We start from the raw sequence: 16,240 nt of genomic DNA, 5'->3' as shown, positions 1-16,240 counted from the left end.
GCCTGGCGAGTCACAGTTCCTGCTGTGACATTTGGATGGTGGGGTCAGAGTTTGGTATTTCACACGCTGACGGGGTCGATCTGTCCGGCTTTGTGGCGGCGGTCCAGGCTGCTGGTGCTGCTGGTGGTGAAACGTGGTCGAGCGATGATGCAGGTTGGGGGAATGTTTTCTTTTTTTCTGCATTTAGTACTAAATGAGAGCAGTTCACTCACCACGTCCTCCCTGAGTACTGTTGCAGATCATGTTCGCCCCGTCACAACAACATCCTGTCACCTTGGCATCTTCTGCACTGCAGTGCGGCGTCAAAGAACTCTGATCATTTCACATTTATTGAATATGACAGTGAGGTCACTGCACTCAGACTCCATGATGCCTCCTGATGCTATCAGGCTGTTGTAGACCAAAACATTACAAACAAACAAACAAACAAACAAACCAAAACTGTGTCTTGTTGATTCTGTGTCTGGAAGACTTCCGGGCAGTTCTGAGGGGGGAAACTCAGCAGTCACACAATGTCTGAATCCACTGTTTCCCCCCCCCCCTCTATAAGGTGCAGGTGGATCTCACTCGTCGCTGGGTGGCGCTAAAACACCACGCCGGCTCAGCAGCGTCAGCATCAGCACCAGCGGCCGGCTGCCAGACACACACACACACACACACACACACGCACGCACAATCGCGCGCGCGCACACACACACACTCTCACACGCGCACCCACACTGAGATGAATCCGGCTGCTCCTCTCTCATCTGTCGGACAGCTCAAACCGCACATCTCGAGCTGCGGGAGGACGCTGCCAAAAAGTCTGCTGCAGCCTGCCAGAGAGGCGGGAGGATCCTAAAAGAAAAAGAAGAAGAAGAAGAAGCATGTCTGCCTCTCACTCTCTCTCTCTCTCTATGTGTGTGCGTGAGCGTATGCGCATGTTTGAACGCAGAAACTATGAGTGACTGGCCAACGTGCGGTCCGGCTGCCGAGGCGCTGTTGGCGCGGAGGGGAAGTTGCGAGTCAAAGACGGAGGAGCAGCAACTTTTCTAGAGTTATAGCTTCAGCGCCAAGACAGTCGAAGCCGAGCCGAGCCTAACTGAGCTGCCAGCGGACGGACGGACGGACGGACGCACGGACGCAGTCGGTCCGGACGGGTCTTTGACACCAGGCTCGCGCCGCCTCCAGGTGATGCGCCATCGGAGGCATGTTGAAGCCACGCGGAGACGGCATCGCTGGGCTTTGGCGGCTGACAATGGAGAGTAAATGAAAGACACAATTAAGGACGCTTCCGAGGATTAATTGATTGACAGCGCAACGACAGGTAGGCTGACGGTGTGATGCATGCGCAGATAACCGATTGTGTACGTCCAAGTCCACAATGACGACCGGTTGCTGAGTGTTAAGGGAGCTGGGTGTATGTCTGTATGTGTGTATGTGTCTGGGTGCGATGATGCCGGAGCACGTTCAGGTGCACGGGGCGGGATATCATCTCCGTGACGGTGTGGAAACACGACTGGCTGCCAGGATGGGATGGAGCCCGAGTTTCTCCTCGCAAACACCTGTCTATATGAAGTAAAAAAAAAAATAAAAATACCAAGACAGAACATGGACGTCCGTGAAAAAAAACAAAAGAAAACTTTTCCATCTCTTCAGACGAGAATTAATGGTGGGAAAAAGATAATTGAAACAATGCACAAGTGGTGCGTTCGGGTGGGGTTTGATCAGCATGCAGATAATGACATCAGATATCAGAATTATCTTTTGGGAGGATACTGATCTATCTATCTATCTATCTATCTATCTATCTATCTATCTATCTATCTGTCTGTCTGTCTGTCCTGCCGCACTGATCTTGCCTTTGTAGCTGTGCAAGATTTGGGCCCTGGAGATCACTTCAGTGTGTGTGTGTGTGTGTGTGTGTGTGTGTGTGTGTCCTCTCCTCCATCTCTATGATTCCACCTCAACTTCGACAGGAAACCCCCCCCCCCAAAAAAAAAAAACAAAAAAAACAAAAAGCGGTAGTGGCTGCTGGGGTTGGAGAGCAGCACGCTGCAGCTCTCTGGTCGGATTACGCTGAGGACACGACCAGCTCCGAGTCCCTGTAACGAGTGGCTCTCGTGCTTGTTTTGGCTCTCCAGCCGAATATCTATGATGGAGCTCCCCGCCGATGTATCTTCTCTCTCAACCCCGCCCCCCCGGAACGTCACCACCCCTCCACACACACACACACACCATCATTCTCTTGCTCTTTTTCTCTTCTCGCTGTCTGAAACGTCCTTCCCCTCCGCCGCGGAAAAATCCCGTCATCGCAATTCATCCTGCGCAACGCTGCCATGATAATAACCTGGCGTTACAACCCCACTGTGGTTAATTGATTAAAGTCCACTCGGCAGCCGTGGTGGATCTTCTCTGCGTCGCCCGCTGACAGGCAGCCCATTACGCTGTTTTATAGATCACCGTGAGCAGACCTTGAAGCTGCCGGCGGCCTTCAGCGCTTTCAGAGGGATTTTTCCCCCCGTTTGGTTTGTTATTGTTGACAGCTAGAGCGAAGGCCAGACATGGTATCCCTGTGTTTGGTTGGGGAGCGGGGGGAAGAAAAGCTCTCTCTGCAGTGGTGATGGCGAAATAGGGAAAGCTGCACCTCTGCACCACCTAACAGCCCTGCCACTCTTACAGGTCACGGTTAGCGCTGACTGAGCGGACTGAGCAGCTAAGCTAGCCTGCCTCTCTGGCAACAAGTGGACGGTCGACGGTGGAGTTTGAACATCCGCAGGAAGGCGGCGCCGTGGATGAGAGGAGGGAGTCTGGAGTTTTAAGGAGGCACCTCCGGGCGGCGTTTGTGTTCTCCGCCAGCCTCCCCCTCACACCGTCAGATCAATAGGGCATGGTGCCAGAGGTTGGCTCGCGTTTGCAAGAGTGAGACAACAAGACGCGTTTTATTTTATTTCATTTTATCTTTCTTTTAAAGTGGGGATTCCGAGGCTTGTGCAGCATGCTCACCGTGGCTGTGCCGCTTTGACGGAAGGCCCATAGAGAGCGCTTCCTCTCCGGTGCCATTTCCTGATTTCCCCACTGGCGAATGTCGGCAGGTTGAGCCTATCTGCATATGCGGGATGCATTTATAATATAAATGTCAGCATTAATATGTTAATTGTGATGACATTAAATACACGGCAAAACGCGCACATTTTTTCAGTCGGATTTTAATTGGAAGCCTTTTGTCCCTTCCATTTACCCGTAGTCAAGTCCTCCAGCCGTAGTGCTACGTTTCGACACTGTATCCCGCGAACGTTAGCTGTGTTTATTTTGTGGAATTCACACGGTGAATGGTTTAAGCAACAACCCACACCAGTGGTCCTCAATAGTTGTGTAGATATGGACATAAACAAAAAACAAAAGGATTTTAATCATGCAAACCAAAATGCGATTAATCGCAGTTAACTATGGAAAGCCATAGCTTAATCTCGATTAAAAAATATTCATCTGACAGCCCAAATACATAAACATGGCCTGGGTGCCTCCTCGAGTGAACAGTCCAAACCCTCGCTATTGCGTCATATCGCAAAGTCTGCAGTCGCTACCAACCCCTTGCAGATGTCGTTGGAAGTGGAACAATAAAAAAGTCGGCCATCCAACCAACATGATCACACTCGATTTCAGTTGCCCAGAGATTTTGCCGCCCGCCTCCAATCGTACAGGCTAATGTGTTTGTAAAAGCGGCGGTTTGTTCCAGCTCTCCGAGCGCCTAGTGGAGCCGCTCGGGCGAATCCGTCGGCCGTCGGCTCAGGAGGGGGAAAATTCGGAGTCCCGCCGTGGCGGAGGCAAAAACTTGGCATTGTTACGCTCCTGTGCAAGTCCCATCATGTAGGGAGACGAAGGAGGAGGAGGAGGAGGAGGAGGAGGAGGGAAGGGGGAAAGGAAGAGGAGCATGGGAGGGAGTGGGAGGAGGAGGGTGCCGTGAGAGCTCAGCCTATGTTTTATAGATGCCATTTAAAAGAACAAGCCCAAGACGGGCCGACTGCAATGAACTGTAACCGCTGACAAAACACCAAGACAATAAACAAACAAATTGGTTTCCTGGAAGCCAGCAGCAGCAGCAGCAGCAGCAGCAGCAGCGGCAGCAGCAGCAGCCGCCGACCCCCGCCACTCCCCCTCCCATACCTCCTCCCCCCTCCGCTCGCCCCGGCTGATCCTCGCCGATGCGGCAAGCTGTCTCCTCCTCGGAGATTAGGCTGCGATGCACAACTCCATCTCGTATTTATTCACGCCGACTTGCCCGCGTGGTTGACGCCGTCGAACATTTGCGTGCTAACGGGGGAAGCGAGCAATCGACAGCAGGGACGTTTGCAAAATAAGTGGGCGTCGCTCGGAATGACGGACAGGCTCCTTGCGACCGTCACGTGCGGATCCAATGTCGCACATCTTTCGTGTCTCGCGTTTTGTGGACTTCAAAGGGTGCGAGCGGCGGCCCTCCGTGGCAGAACTTAGGGTGACTGACTGCCGAGTTGGCTGATCTTTGGCTCTTTGGATGGTAATGAAATCCCTGCTCCCCGCCGGCAGAATAACGAGTACAAAAAGTGAAGCGGTCCGGCGTACAAGCCCCGCTAAGCTAAAATCAATTAATGCTGAAAAGGTAGCTTAAAGTTCGCAGCCTGCGAAATGCTGCTCGGCGATCGAGGAACGATGCCGTCAGGGACTTTCTCAAGGAAAGAGGGGGATCAGCTCGGGGGGCTGCGCTCCCGCTCCTTGTTTACGCCTGGAATCTATAGAATTGAGAATTTCGTTCTTTGTCGGCCCGATTTATCTCTTAATTCCACGTGGACCCACAATCCTCGGACCGGTACACAATCCTTTGCTCACGTGCGGCTACACAATGCGGCGGTTTGGAAGGCATATTGAAAGGCGCCCAACCGGATTCCGAGATTACGTGTTGTCGGGATGACACCGACAAGGAAACACTTCCCCGCACACGCTCCGGGCCTGCATTGGAGGGGCTGAGTGGTGGGAATTCCTCCAGCTGAGTCTTCAAGTGGACGCTGAGCCTGGAGTGGAGGAGCCTCGGCAGAGCTTACGATTCCGCTCCTCTACTTGTCTGCCAGACAACAGGCTCCCTCTCTCCGCGTCACCGAGTGCTTGGGAGCTTTGGACGTCACTTGCGTGCGATCGTGCCAAGTGACCGTCCTCGCTATGTCCTGCGTAGCGGAAATGTGAAATTAAAGCAAGCTCTTCAACACCGGCCAAGTGAGAAATGTTGGGGGAATTTAAAGATTTTGAGTAGTCGAGTTCTAAAACCCTCTCTTCCGGCCTGGTTTTATTTTTGAGTTCTTCCTGCCGTGCCTGTGATACCTTGCCAGTTATGGTCCTGGCCAAGGCCATAGTCACTGGCCTGTACATCCATGTTTAAGCCAAAAAAACATTATCTTATTTTAATTGATTCAAACTCTTATGAAGATACAATACAATACAGTTGTTTTTTATGATAGATTAAAAGATTCGGTTTTGCGACGTGTGTGTGTGTGTGTCTTTAAATCCTGGCATTGCTGTAGAACTCCACCTCATGACTTTAATTGTCAGACTGCAATTTGAGCAGAACATCGTGATTGCAGGGGTTTTGAATGAGCCTGTTATTTTCTACTCTTGTTGAGAAACGGACAGAAGACAATCCTGCAATTTTAACAAACGGGACTTAATGAAGTTGGCAATTAATGGCAAAGGTCTCCGTTTGTGCTCACACAAAGGGGCGGCAATGTTCATCTTCTTTCTGGAGTTTTCCGAACCATGTTTTGCTTGCGTGATTTGAAACGACCCTGTGTTTTGTCCTCTCGGCCCTCACCGTGTGGACAAAGGGGGACGTGGGCAGGATGTGCCAGTGAGAGCGTGTGTGAGTATGAGGCTGCATTGGGTTCTTTATCATCACAAGCCGGCATTAAAAGAGCCCGACTCGTCTTCAAAGCTGAAAACCAATCTTCAAAAGGGAAACACGGCAAGTCATTAAATGCATTGTGTGGAGGCACAATGTGTCGGGCCTTGTTCTTGTGTAAAAGATGGGAGGGCGGGAAGAGGCAAGGCACTTTTGTCTCTCCATTATGACGAAATTAGATCAAGGACAGTCTTAGTTTGAGATGATGTGTCATTAATTCAGCTCGTGGTACCTTTACATGTGTCGTGCAGCTTAATTATACAGAGCTGTCAATTAATTATTAATTATTCATTAATTAGAGCTAAATTTGATTTGAAGCGAGGTCTTGTGAACACGTGACTTTTCTATGAGGCTTTACCTTTCATCCACATGAACGTAGAGGTCATCAAAATATGAGATTTGGATACAGGAAACTAGTTTTTCTCCCCCCCCCCCCGCATGTCCCTTTGAACCTTTGAAGCAACAGCGTACACTATCAAAACGGCGCTAGCTTTAGTATTTCGAGAGTAACTTTTTTGTTAGACAAAATCTTGGAACCGTATTAGAAATGGAGTGTTGTGATTATTTGCATGCGTGCAATGAAAAGAACAAAACACAGATTGCGAAGACAATGAGCAGTACACAATGAAATAAAACCTTTGACAGTTAAGATGAAGTTGTTTCACTCATTTACTAGTCATTACTGCAAGGACATTTAAATCTGACATTTACAGCAGAGATTGTCAGATATCGTGCAAATTGGCCCCGTTGACGCTGTGATGTTCTCCACGGCTGCTGAGCTAATGTCACGCTAACTCATGTTAGAAGATCCCCGTGGCAGACTCCTCCTGAGATCCAGAATAAGGTCGTCAGTGCATTTATGCGCACGACTTTGACGAGTACGTGAGCGTCTTTCAGGCTGTGGGCGGCCGCTGTCACTTAGTGCCAATTAAGATGATGAGATGCAAAATAAGTGGCAACTTACATCTGGTTTGGATGGATGGTCGTTTTTTGATCCAAATTTCAACAGGTTCACCCTGATTGGCCAGTTGTAAATGGTAAATGGTAAATTGACTGCACTTATATAGCGCCTTTCTAGTACCTTCATAGTACCCCAAAGCGCTTCACAAAGGCCTCTCATGCACCCATTCGCACACCAATGCAGTGGTTATCAAACCTTCTCTGTCCCCACCCAAATAGAAGCTAGAAGCCCCAAATTTGACGTGGCTTTGTCTTGAGGGGTCCCTATGAACCTGCAAGTGATCCCATGTCTCTAGGACAAAGTTGGCTTTTGACCCCAGAGACTTGCATGGCATTAGGGCAGTGGTTCTCAAACTTTCTCTGTCACGCCCCACCTTGGAGGAAGAAAATTTTTCATAAGTCTGGCGTGAACGACACCATCGTTCCGCAGGTACTGTGAATACTTTGATGCTGTTTTCATGTCCCGATGCTCTTCTGATGATGGTCCACCTTGCTGTGATCCCAATACCGTTTATTCATTTCTGCTGCTGAACATCATAATACATTTTTAGACAGATTTTTTTTTTTTTTGCTTGCAATTAAATGCTGCTCAAGGGTTCATTCTAATTAACATCCTGATGTCAGTGTTTGTTTAGCAGTTGTTGTTAATGACCACGGAATATTTGCCAAATCACGTTTAACGAAAATATGTGTCACTGTGTGACCTGCAAAACCCAGGGTTGGAATTTATTATCATTATAAACTCAGGTAAGGATTGATGCATATTATCTGGCTGATGGATGCAGATCTGAAGCTACATTTGTAGAATGTTACAAAAGTGTTCAGAGAGGGAGACAGGAACTCGTCTGAAGTAGATTCCTCACTCCATAATAATATCAATATCTTTGTTTTGTAATCTGTATGACTGTTCTAGTGTTTCACAGATGCAAAGTGCTCTACCTAGTGGATGCCTATGGTCACTGCATAATTAAACATACAGAAAAAAACAACAACATACTGCTCATATTGTGTCATCCAGAACATTGAACACCATAGTAGTCTTCCCACCTCAACAATGAATACATACTGTGAGGCAGCTTGTTGTGTTTACCCACAATACCTTGAATTGTAGTCCGCTTCTCAAACAGACTGGAGTTCAATTGAATGGGGCTGGTGTGAAAGCGTGTGGTCAAGTGGGAAACGGGTGAATTTTCAATTTTGAGCGAGCCGCCCCTTTAACATCATAACCCATGGGATTGCTGCTGGGGCTTTCCCCCAGCCGTCATCCCTGCAAATTTGTGATATTAAGTCTGATGTCATTTCACAAGCTTAACTTTCTAGCAAAAGAAAAGAGTTCTAAGCCCCGGGTTGGAAAACAATTCTGTCCTTTCTCTCCACACTCACACACACACACACACACACACACTCACACTCACACTCACACTCACACACACACACACGCACACACACACACACACGGATATCTCCCTCCCCGCAGCGTACAGGATGACTAATTTCTCCTGGGCTTTGGGGCTCGGGGCCGAAGAGAAAAGCAGAAAATAATGGAGGGAGGAGAAGCAGCGTTGCTCCGGCAGCTTGGCGGAAGCCACCCACCCACATCGACGGCGCCCGGTATCACCTCTTATCTCATCTTTTTGGCTGTCCGTCCATCCGTTCTGTCTAGGAAAGCGGCACCCCGAGCCCACAGCGCCCGGCGATTGGAGCGCAGCCTCTCGGGATGATATCAGTTTGATCGCTGTTTACAGTTTCAGGCGCTGGAAACACATCACAGGCAACGTGCGCGCCGCTCGCATCTGCGAGTGGGTGCGGGGGGCAACAACAACAACAACAACAACAATGGAGTTTAAGTGAGCTGTTTTTGCATCCAGTTTGAGCCACCTTCGCTAGGTCCTAGCGAGTGGAACAGCTGCCAGTCAGAGCGGCTTTGTTTACTTCGTTTACAAGCGGCTGCTGCCAAAAGCATCTGCTGCGCCGTCGCACGCTTGGGGCTGATGGAAAAGTTATACGGGCAGACTCGTGTAGGAATATATTGTACAAGTAGTAAAATGAGGAAATTATCTCTGGAAGACAAATTCCCAAATTAGAGAAGGCACTTCAAAGAATGACAGTCATTTTGTGTGCGTTAAAGCCAGCACGACTTTGAGTAGCTAGAATCTGCGAACCCAGCGAGTGCCGAGAAGTTCATCGCAGACAAAGCAAGTGGTGGCACCAGCAGTGAGGTGGCTGAGAGTTCAAGTCTTACATATATGCAGAAGAGGTCACTTAGTTGTACAGTTGCTTACAGGTGGTCAGAATTAGACCGGACCAATCAAGATCCAGCCATAAAAATAGACGTTGCCGATTGGTTTGTAGAAATGCGCCCAAGAGCCACATGGATGCTCTGACAATCTCAATTAAGTCTTATCAGCAATCTATTAAAGTTATAGCAAGTTGCCGCTTTATCGTGAATTAACGAGTTTTAGTTCACTGATCACCTCCCTTTAAAGAAATATATATGTCTTTTTTAAATCACCTTTTACTATTTGGTTTTTTAAATGTTTGACCGCTCATTGCATTATTCTTAATATCAATGTCTTCACGTTCACCTGGCAGAATGTCGGTCTCTGGTCTTTAGACAACGAAAAGAAAAGTTTGCGCTCATTAAAGTCGGTTTGAACGTGTCCTGGCGTTACCCCGCTAATGACGTGACTCACCAACTTTTAACTGCTGACACTTAACACCTGTTCCCACTAATAACGCAGTCATAAAGTCGGGAGAGTGGGTTTTATTTATTTTATTTTTTTGCTGTCTTTCACTTCCTCTCTCTCTTGCGCCCCTTAACGCCTCTTCCCCCGGCCCTAATTCATTTAAACATTTAAAACAGGGACCTCAATTATTCATGTCCCCGAGCCGTCTGTGGCCCTGCGCGGCCTCCCGGTGCAGAAGTGTGTGTGTGTCTTTGTGTGTGTGTGTGTGTGTGTGTGTGGACGGACACATTCCCAGGCTGCTCATTAATTGATGCCGCGGTTGACGCCGGCGGTCTGATGCGCTCTTCCTCTCCGCTCGCTTGCCCCGCCTAATCCTCCGTGTCATCTCCTCCCTCGCTCACGCCGAGGGTGCGCACGAAAAGCCACGGAGGACGAGCTCGGGCGGTTGCCCTCGCCCGGGTCGCCCGCTAACAGGGCAGTGGAGGGAGGCCGGCGTGTCGGACAAGGGGTTCAGATGTGAGGGAGGCTCAAGAAATGGTCAGACAGCTGAGATTCGTAAACTCACTCTGTATTTTTTAAAGGGGATTTTCTGACGTCTGATGTCTGTTTGTAGCCGAGCCTAGCCGAGTAGCTTCTCGGGGTTTGTGGGCGGCGGTAACCTTCTGTGTTGCTGCCAGATCAGGGAGCAGCCTGTACCTGAAGGGTGTCACCAAACTAAACAAATACCAGCGGATAGGGAACGCGAGTTAATTAAGATGGCAGGAGCTGAGGAGTAGGACTCGCCGTCCTCTCTACCTGCAAGATAATGAAGACAAGACGCTCGGTTGATCCTTATCAAACTGGTACGTCTTCATTTTTGAAGACTGTCGTGCCAACAAAAATGTCACATTTTGAACTTTCCTTCTCATATTTGCTCATTAGTATCTATGTGCAACCAAGATTTAGAGAAACTTTTTGCTCAAATATGTTTAAAAAAAAAAAATGTTAAAAGGAAGTTCAAGTAGCATTTTACTCAATGGTAAAATGCTAAACTAAGCTAGGCTAAACAGCCAATCACGTGCATTTGGGCGTCTAGATGTGGCGAAGACGACTCCTGAAGTCCAGAGTGAGCAGCAGAACGGAGAAGAAGGCGGATCGGAGTGACTTGTGAAGGTGGTGAACGTGGTTGTTGGTGCCGGACGAGCTTCTGGTCTGAGTGTTTCACAAACTGCTGAGCTACAGGGATTCTCACCACATCACAACCACCTCCAGAGTTGACAGAGAATGGACCCAACAAGAGAAAATGATATCCTGTTAGCGGCAGGTACGTGGAGGAAAATGGCCTCGTCAATGTCAGGGGTCAGAGGTCAGAATGGGCGGACAGTAGGAGGCAACAGTAACTCACAGTAACTACTGGTAAAACCCAACAAAGTGCCCCACGTGACTGTTGTTTCATCTGCTGCTTAGCAAGTCGCAAGCAGGAAGTTAGCTTTAGCTTTACCTTCATCAGAAAATCCAAACCGCAGGCACGCAGGGGTCCCACCCATGACTGTGACCTCCCTGACGATGCCACTTCCGTTAATTCCCCTCAGCGATGGGACTTTGCGGCGCTCTTTAGCTATTTTATAAAGCTCAGCTGGGGAGCGACAGGTTGGCAGGGCAGCGAGTGGACGAGCGTGGGGTGGAAGTGGAGTGAAATGACCAGGTCTGTGGGCACAGATGCTAACCTGCCGAGAGAAGAGCCACTGTGTGGGATCACCATGTTTTATTTTTTTCACTGTCCGTGCTGTTAACGTGGTGGTGGGCTTATGCAATCAAGTTGCAAAACCTGAAAAACACACGAAAGTCGTCCGTATCGAGATACCCAAGTGGCGTTAGCACACAGCACACGTAATGACCTCACACCACACACACACCACACACACACACACACACACACACGCACACGCACACAGCCCAAACTGGAAAAGCTGTTACGCAATGATATTACTGGTCATTGATGTGTTTGCTAGCGTTTAAGAGGCAGATACAGGGTTGACTTATTCACCATGAATCAACTCAAATGCTATAAATTGTGCCCCTTAAGCGATAATTTCACGCCTGATTCGAACTGGACGCCCCGAGATCACACGGCTCCATCATGACGTCCCTCCGCTCTCTCCTTGCGCGTCGGGAATGTTTTGCGAACCGCCACTTGGAGCGTTTGGCTTGCGCGTCACGGAACTGATCCGCACGTTTTCCCTATTTTCTGCTGTCAAAACCAACAGCTTTTGAAGAGTCTGGCCCCGAGGCGAGAGCTGCGAGCCTGCCTGACACTCGGAGGCGCGAGTCAGAAACGCGCGCTTGACAATTTCTCTGGTTTTCAAAACAAAATCCAAATCCATCGAGCCGCCGAGAGAAGATGAAAAAGAAACTCCGAGCCGTCAATTACGAGTTTATCTGCACCTGTAAGAAAAAACAATCTACGATTTTTGGAAAAAAAAAAATCCACCATCTCTGAACTCAGGTCTGTACGTGACTTTCCTCTCATTTCTTCGACCCCAAAATACCGCCCCCCCCCACAAAAAAACAAAAAACATACAGAATGAATACAAATGGCAGAAGATGCGATTGCGTAAGCCCCGAGTCGCGGTGTCGCCCGCAGCGCCACATTTTGGCGGAATAATCAAGCATGAATTCCTTTTCTCTTGGCATTCACCAGCAGCAGCACATCCCGCGCTGTCGGCCGGCGCGGGCCAATCACATCCGCTCGCTCCTGATGCAACAGTGCTTGGACTCCCTGACACCCGCAGACGCCGTTCCTGTGGTTCCTTTTTTTTTTTCCTCCATTTTTTTTTTTCTTTTCGACGCGGCCTGGAATAAAATAGACGGGGAGGTTTGAATTGCAGATTTTCTTTCCTATTTTCTTGCACAACGCGCAGCGCTGCCACAGCCGCTTGTATTTAAACGCCGTTCCAACTGTGCCAGCAACAGTGTCGGAACGAATGTATTTCCTGAAGGGGGTTTATTTCTTTATTTGTGTGATTTTTTTTTTTCTTTTCAGTTTGCTATTAACGGCCTTCAATAACGATGAGAGCGCCTTTGTTTTTTTTTTCTTGTTCGGGTGGTTGCCTGTCATGGATGCCCGGCTGCCAGGCTGACCGCTGTGTTAGAGCCGCGCCAGGGAAATCAATTCGTTGTGGGGGGGGGGGTGATATGGAGGCAATTATTTTGTCTCGGCGCAAGCGGGGTGGAAAAAACACGAGTCGCTGCGATTAAAGTGAGGGAAGCCTCCGCCGCGTTCTTCACGCGGGCGCTTATAGAAACGTGTAGGTGTTTTGAAGTGGTGCGAAAGTCGTAATTAATGAGGAGCAGCGAGTGTTTGTTTGATTCGCGGAAGCCTCTTCTTTTCCCTTTTTATTGTGCCGCGCACGAGGAGCGCAGGGTCAGGAAAGCATCAGGAGTTTTTGAAGTTTGAGTGTGTTTTCATAAGTGTTGCATTTTTTTTCCCTTTCCTACTCAGGTTTTTTTTTTTTTGTTGTGGTAATGGGTCTTTTGGGGCGGTGTGAGTCATGCACAGTATCTGTTTTTATGGCCGCGCAAGTTCTTGCAGTGTCAGACTGTAAAAAAAATAAACTCTTTGTTCACCCTGATATTTTTTTTTTAACGCCGTTATTTAAAGCTTAGGCGCAATAAAATATTTATATATAATATTTTTTTCTCAAATGAGTCTTTAATTATATCTCATTTTCACTCAATGTTATGTTTGCATAATTATATCTGATGCAAAGGAATTTTTGGAATCACTTTGGCTCTGTCTGCGGGGTCTATACTACTAAACATTTTATTTTACTTTGCTTCTCTGGCGTCTGATTTTTTTTGACAGCATTTTTCAGATGGAAACACACATTCCTGTCCCCCTCCAGAAGATTCCCCACACACAAAGTTTCCTTTTTCCTCTGAGGACGGAAAAACTTTCTGAAGTCAATTTCATCTGTAATAACGGATCCCTTTTCTATTCCAATGTTGTGGAAATCTAAGGGACTTACGTGGCGGCTTCATTGAAGAATGGTACATTTGGCCTCCGTTTCACTGAAATATTGTGAAACGTTGGCTAAGCACAAGCAGCCACAACGAGAGGAAAACCAAATATGTGCGCAAAAAAACCCCCCCACAAACATGTTTGAAAAAACGTGTGTTGTAGGCAAACTGAGAGAGTCAGTGAAACACTGAGGAGGTGAAAACTGAGCTGTGACTCACGGTTTATTTATTTTCCACCTGCAAAGCGCTTGACTGTGGCGCAGCGTCCGGGGCGAAGTCAAAGTGGGCTGCACGGAGAGAACGAGCAGGGACTGAGGCGGCACGACGGTCCAGCGGATTCTAATTTCATCCACGACTGGGACGACTGGGACGACTGGGAGAGCACTGGGATTGTGGGCTCGAGCTCAAAGTGCGTCCGTCTTGAAATCCATCTCAGAGATTCATTTGCTTGAATTTTAAAGTGCGCAAGTCCCCCCTCCCCATGCCCACCCCCTTCCCCGCCAACCCCCCCGACCATGAAATCATCCTCCTCGGGATATTTTATTAACCCAAATGAATTCCCACACGCCACATTTGGCCTTTTTGTTTACTTTGCATTAACCGTGCGCCCGAGCGTTCCGCCATTTACGGGCGCACGCGTTGCTTCTGAACCCCCGACTCCCCTCACCCACCACCCACCACCTGAACTCAAGTGAGTGCAAGTCAAGTGTGCAAACATCAGCCGTGAAAGCGGCGCACTCCTCCTCCCGAATCTGCCCGCGGCTCGCGAGGCGTCGCGCTAGCTTTAGCGCTACCGTTAGCGAACGGAGGCCCGAGGTCTCATCATCCCGGTGGATAATTAAAAAGGTCGCCCTCGCCGATCCTCCTTGAGCGCTGGTGAGAGCGAGGCGCGGCAGCAGAGTGTGACGGAGACGGAGCTGATGGCCTGACAGCCAACAGTTTGTGAATCCTCAGCGGGATTAATGGCGTGAAACTTGACAGTCTCGACAGCCGCACGGCATTAAGTTGTGGCAGGCAGACGCCGCCCCCCCGCACCGCCAGCAACCCCTCACTTTCGCCACGAATAGGATTACAACATGAGGCGGGACGGCGACATTTGCATTTACGCTGAGGGGCTGCGGGAGGGCGTTTGCCGCTCTTGCAGTAGCTGGAGACGACTCGGCGCCGGCCGGGCCACGTCCTCTCCGATGTTGTGCGACGCAGGACGCGCAACAATCTGACAGGGCATCACCATCGCCGGGCCGGGCCGGACGGCACCGCCACGAGGAGAGGAATACATCTTGTCGGTGGGTGGGTGGGTGGGTGCGTGGGGTTGAGAACGGAAAGGGAAAATGAAACGGTTCTGGCTGACTGCTAATGAACTGTGATGTGCTATAGAAACTGTCTCTCCCTTCAAATCACAGATTCGGGGTGTGGGGAGTGGGGGGGGGGGGGGGGGGGTTGAAAGAGAGAAAAAAATGACAGCAAAGGCTGCTGCAGCCGAGGCGGTCCGTTCGTCTCAAACACAGCCTTTCCTTCAGGGTGTTTTGCGGGTTTTTTTTTTCTCTTTTTTTTCCTTTTTTCCGCCGATGTGCAACGCAGCATCTCTTAACTAAAGATGACTGGCATCTCAAGTCTACGCGGGTAAATAAAGGTTAATACATACACTTTTTTTTTTTTCTTTTTTTACGTCCAGATCGCCTCCTATGACACGCCGACACACAGGGAAGAGAAGTGGAAACAGGAAGTCTCGGGCGTTTCATGTTTTCCAGCTTCAAAGTATCAACAGTCAGTTTTCCAAAGGGCGAAAACCTGGTTCATCACGAGACGAGTGTGATCCCCCCCCCCCACCACCCACAGACCCCCTCCTCTTTTCTCTGCAGCCCTGGCAGTCGCGCCGTTTTAAATGTGCTAACATGGCACATAAACAGAAGTGCTGAAATGGCTGAAACGGGAGCTACGACACATCAATAGTTAGATAACTCGACCCTAATTTCCACCAGAAGTATCTGTGCGTGCGTGTGTGTGTGTGTGTTTGTGTGCTGTGTCTCTGTTCAGGTGCCGCAGCGGAACTGATGGGTTTCTGCTCTAGCCAGTGTGTGTGTGTGTGTGTGTCTGTGTGTGTGTGTGTCTGTGTGTTGCAGCTTCGGCGATCCAGAGTTTCTAGAAACTTTCCATTTACTGCCGGGTGCAACAATTCAGGACACCAAGCAGCTCCTCTTATGGTCTCGCAGTACCAGCTGACCTGCAAGGATATCCGCACATTGTCCAATTGGCCCGTCCGCTAATAGAATTAGGACAAAATTGTAGTTGTGTTCAAATTATGTAGCTCTTTAAATTCACGTCAAGAGCTCAATGGAAGTGCTCGACGTGACCCGATCAGAGAAGTTCCAACACCTCCAGATCAGCAGCTCAGTCCTTGAGCTTCTTCTTAAATGGACCACATCGTGTTGAATCACGCACTCTTTGGTGAACTCTTCAATTACCATGTCATTATTACATGTTATTGGGGATCACTGTGGATAAATGATTGCTCTTGTGGAGCTTTGCATGGTTTTCACTTTTGCTGAAGAAGCGACATTAGAACTGGGCCTGGTTCTGTTATTGATATAGGAACCGTAAAATGAACTTTCGCGCTGGCTTCAATTCTGGATTTGTGGCCGCTGTGTCGAAAAAGCTTCATGCATCACTGCGGCAAGTTTTTAAGCGA

General features: G+C 49.0%; 1 protein-coding gene across 1 annotated transcript in view; it reads left to right on the top strand.

Annotated features, from left to right (window-relative positions):
• The first annotated feature begins 860 nt into the window (after positions 1–860).
• tafa3a (TAFA chemokine like family member 3a) overlaps positions 861–16,240 on the top strand; it is an 84,252-nt gene continuing 68,872 nt past the window's right edge. The window contains exon 1 of the mRNA XM_076025062.1: positions 861–1,306. The gene's annotated coding sequence lies outside the window, so the exon portion shown is untranslated. The remainder of the gene's footprint in view (positions 1,307–16,240) is intronic.

Source organism: Nelusetta ayraudi, unplaced genomic scaffold (assembly GCF_046127955.1).
Source record: "Nelusetta ayraudi isolate G7.1 ecotype Tasmania unplaced genomic scaffold, CSIRO-AGI_Nayr_v1 ptg000017l, whole genome shotgun sequence".
NCBI lineage: Eukaryota > Metazoa > Chordata > Actinopteri > Tetraodontiformes > Monacanthidae > Nelusetta > Nelusetta ayraudi.
Note: the sequence above shows the minus strand (reverse complement) of the source record. Positions and strands in the feature narration are given on the sequence as shown.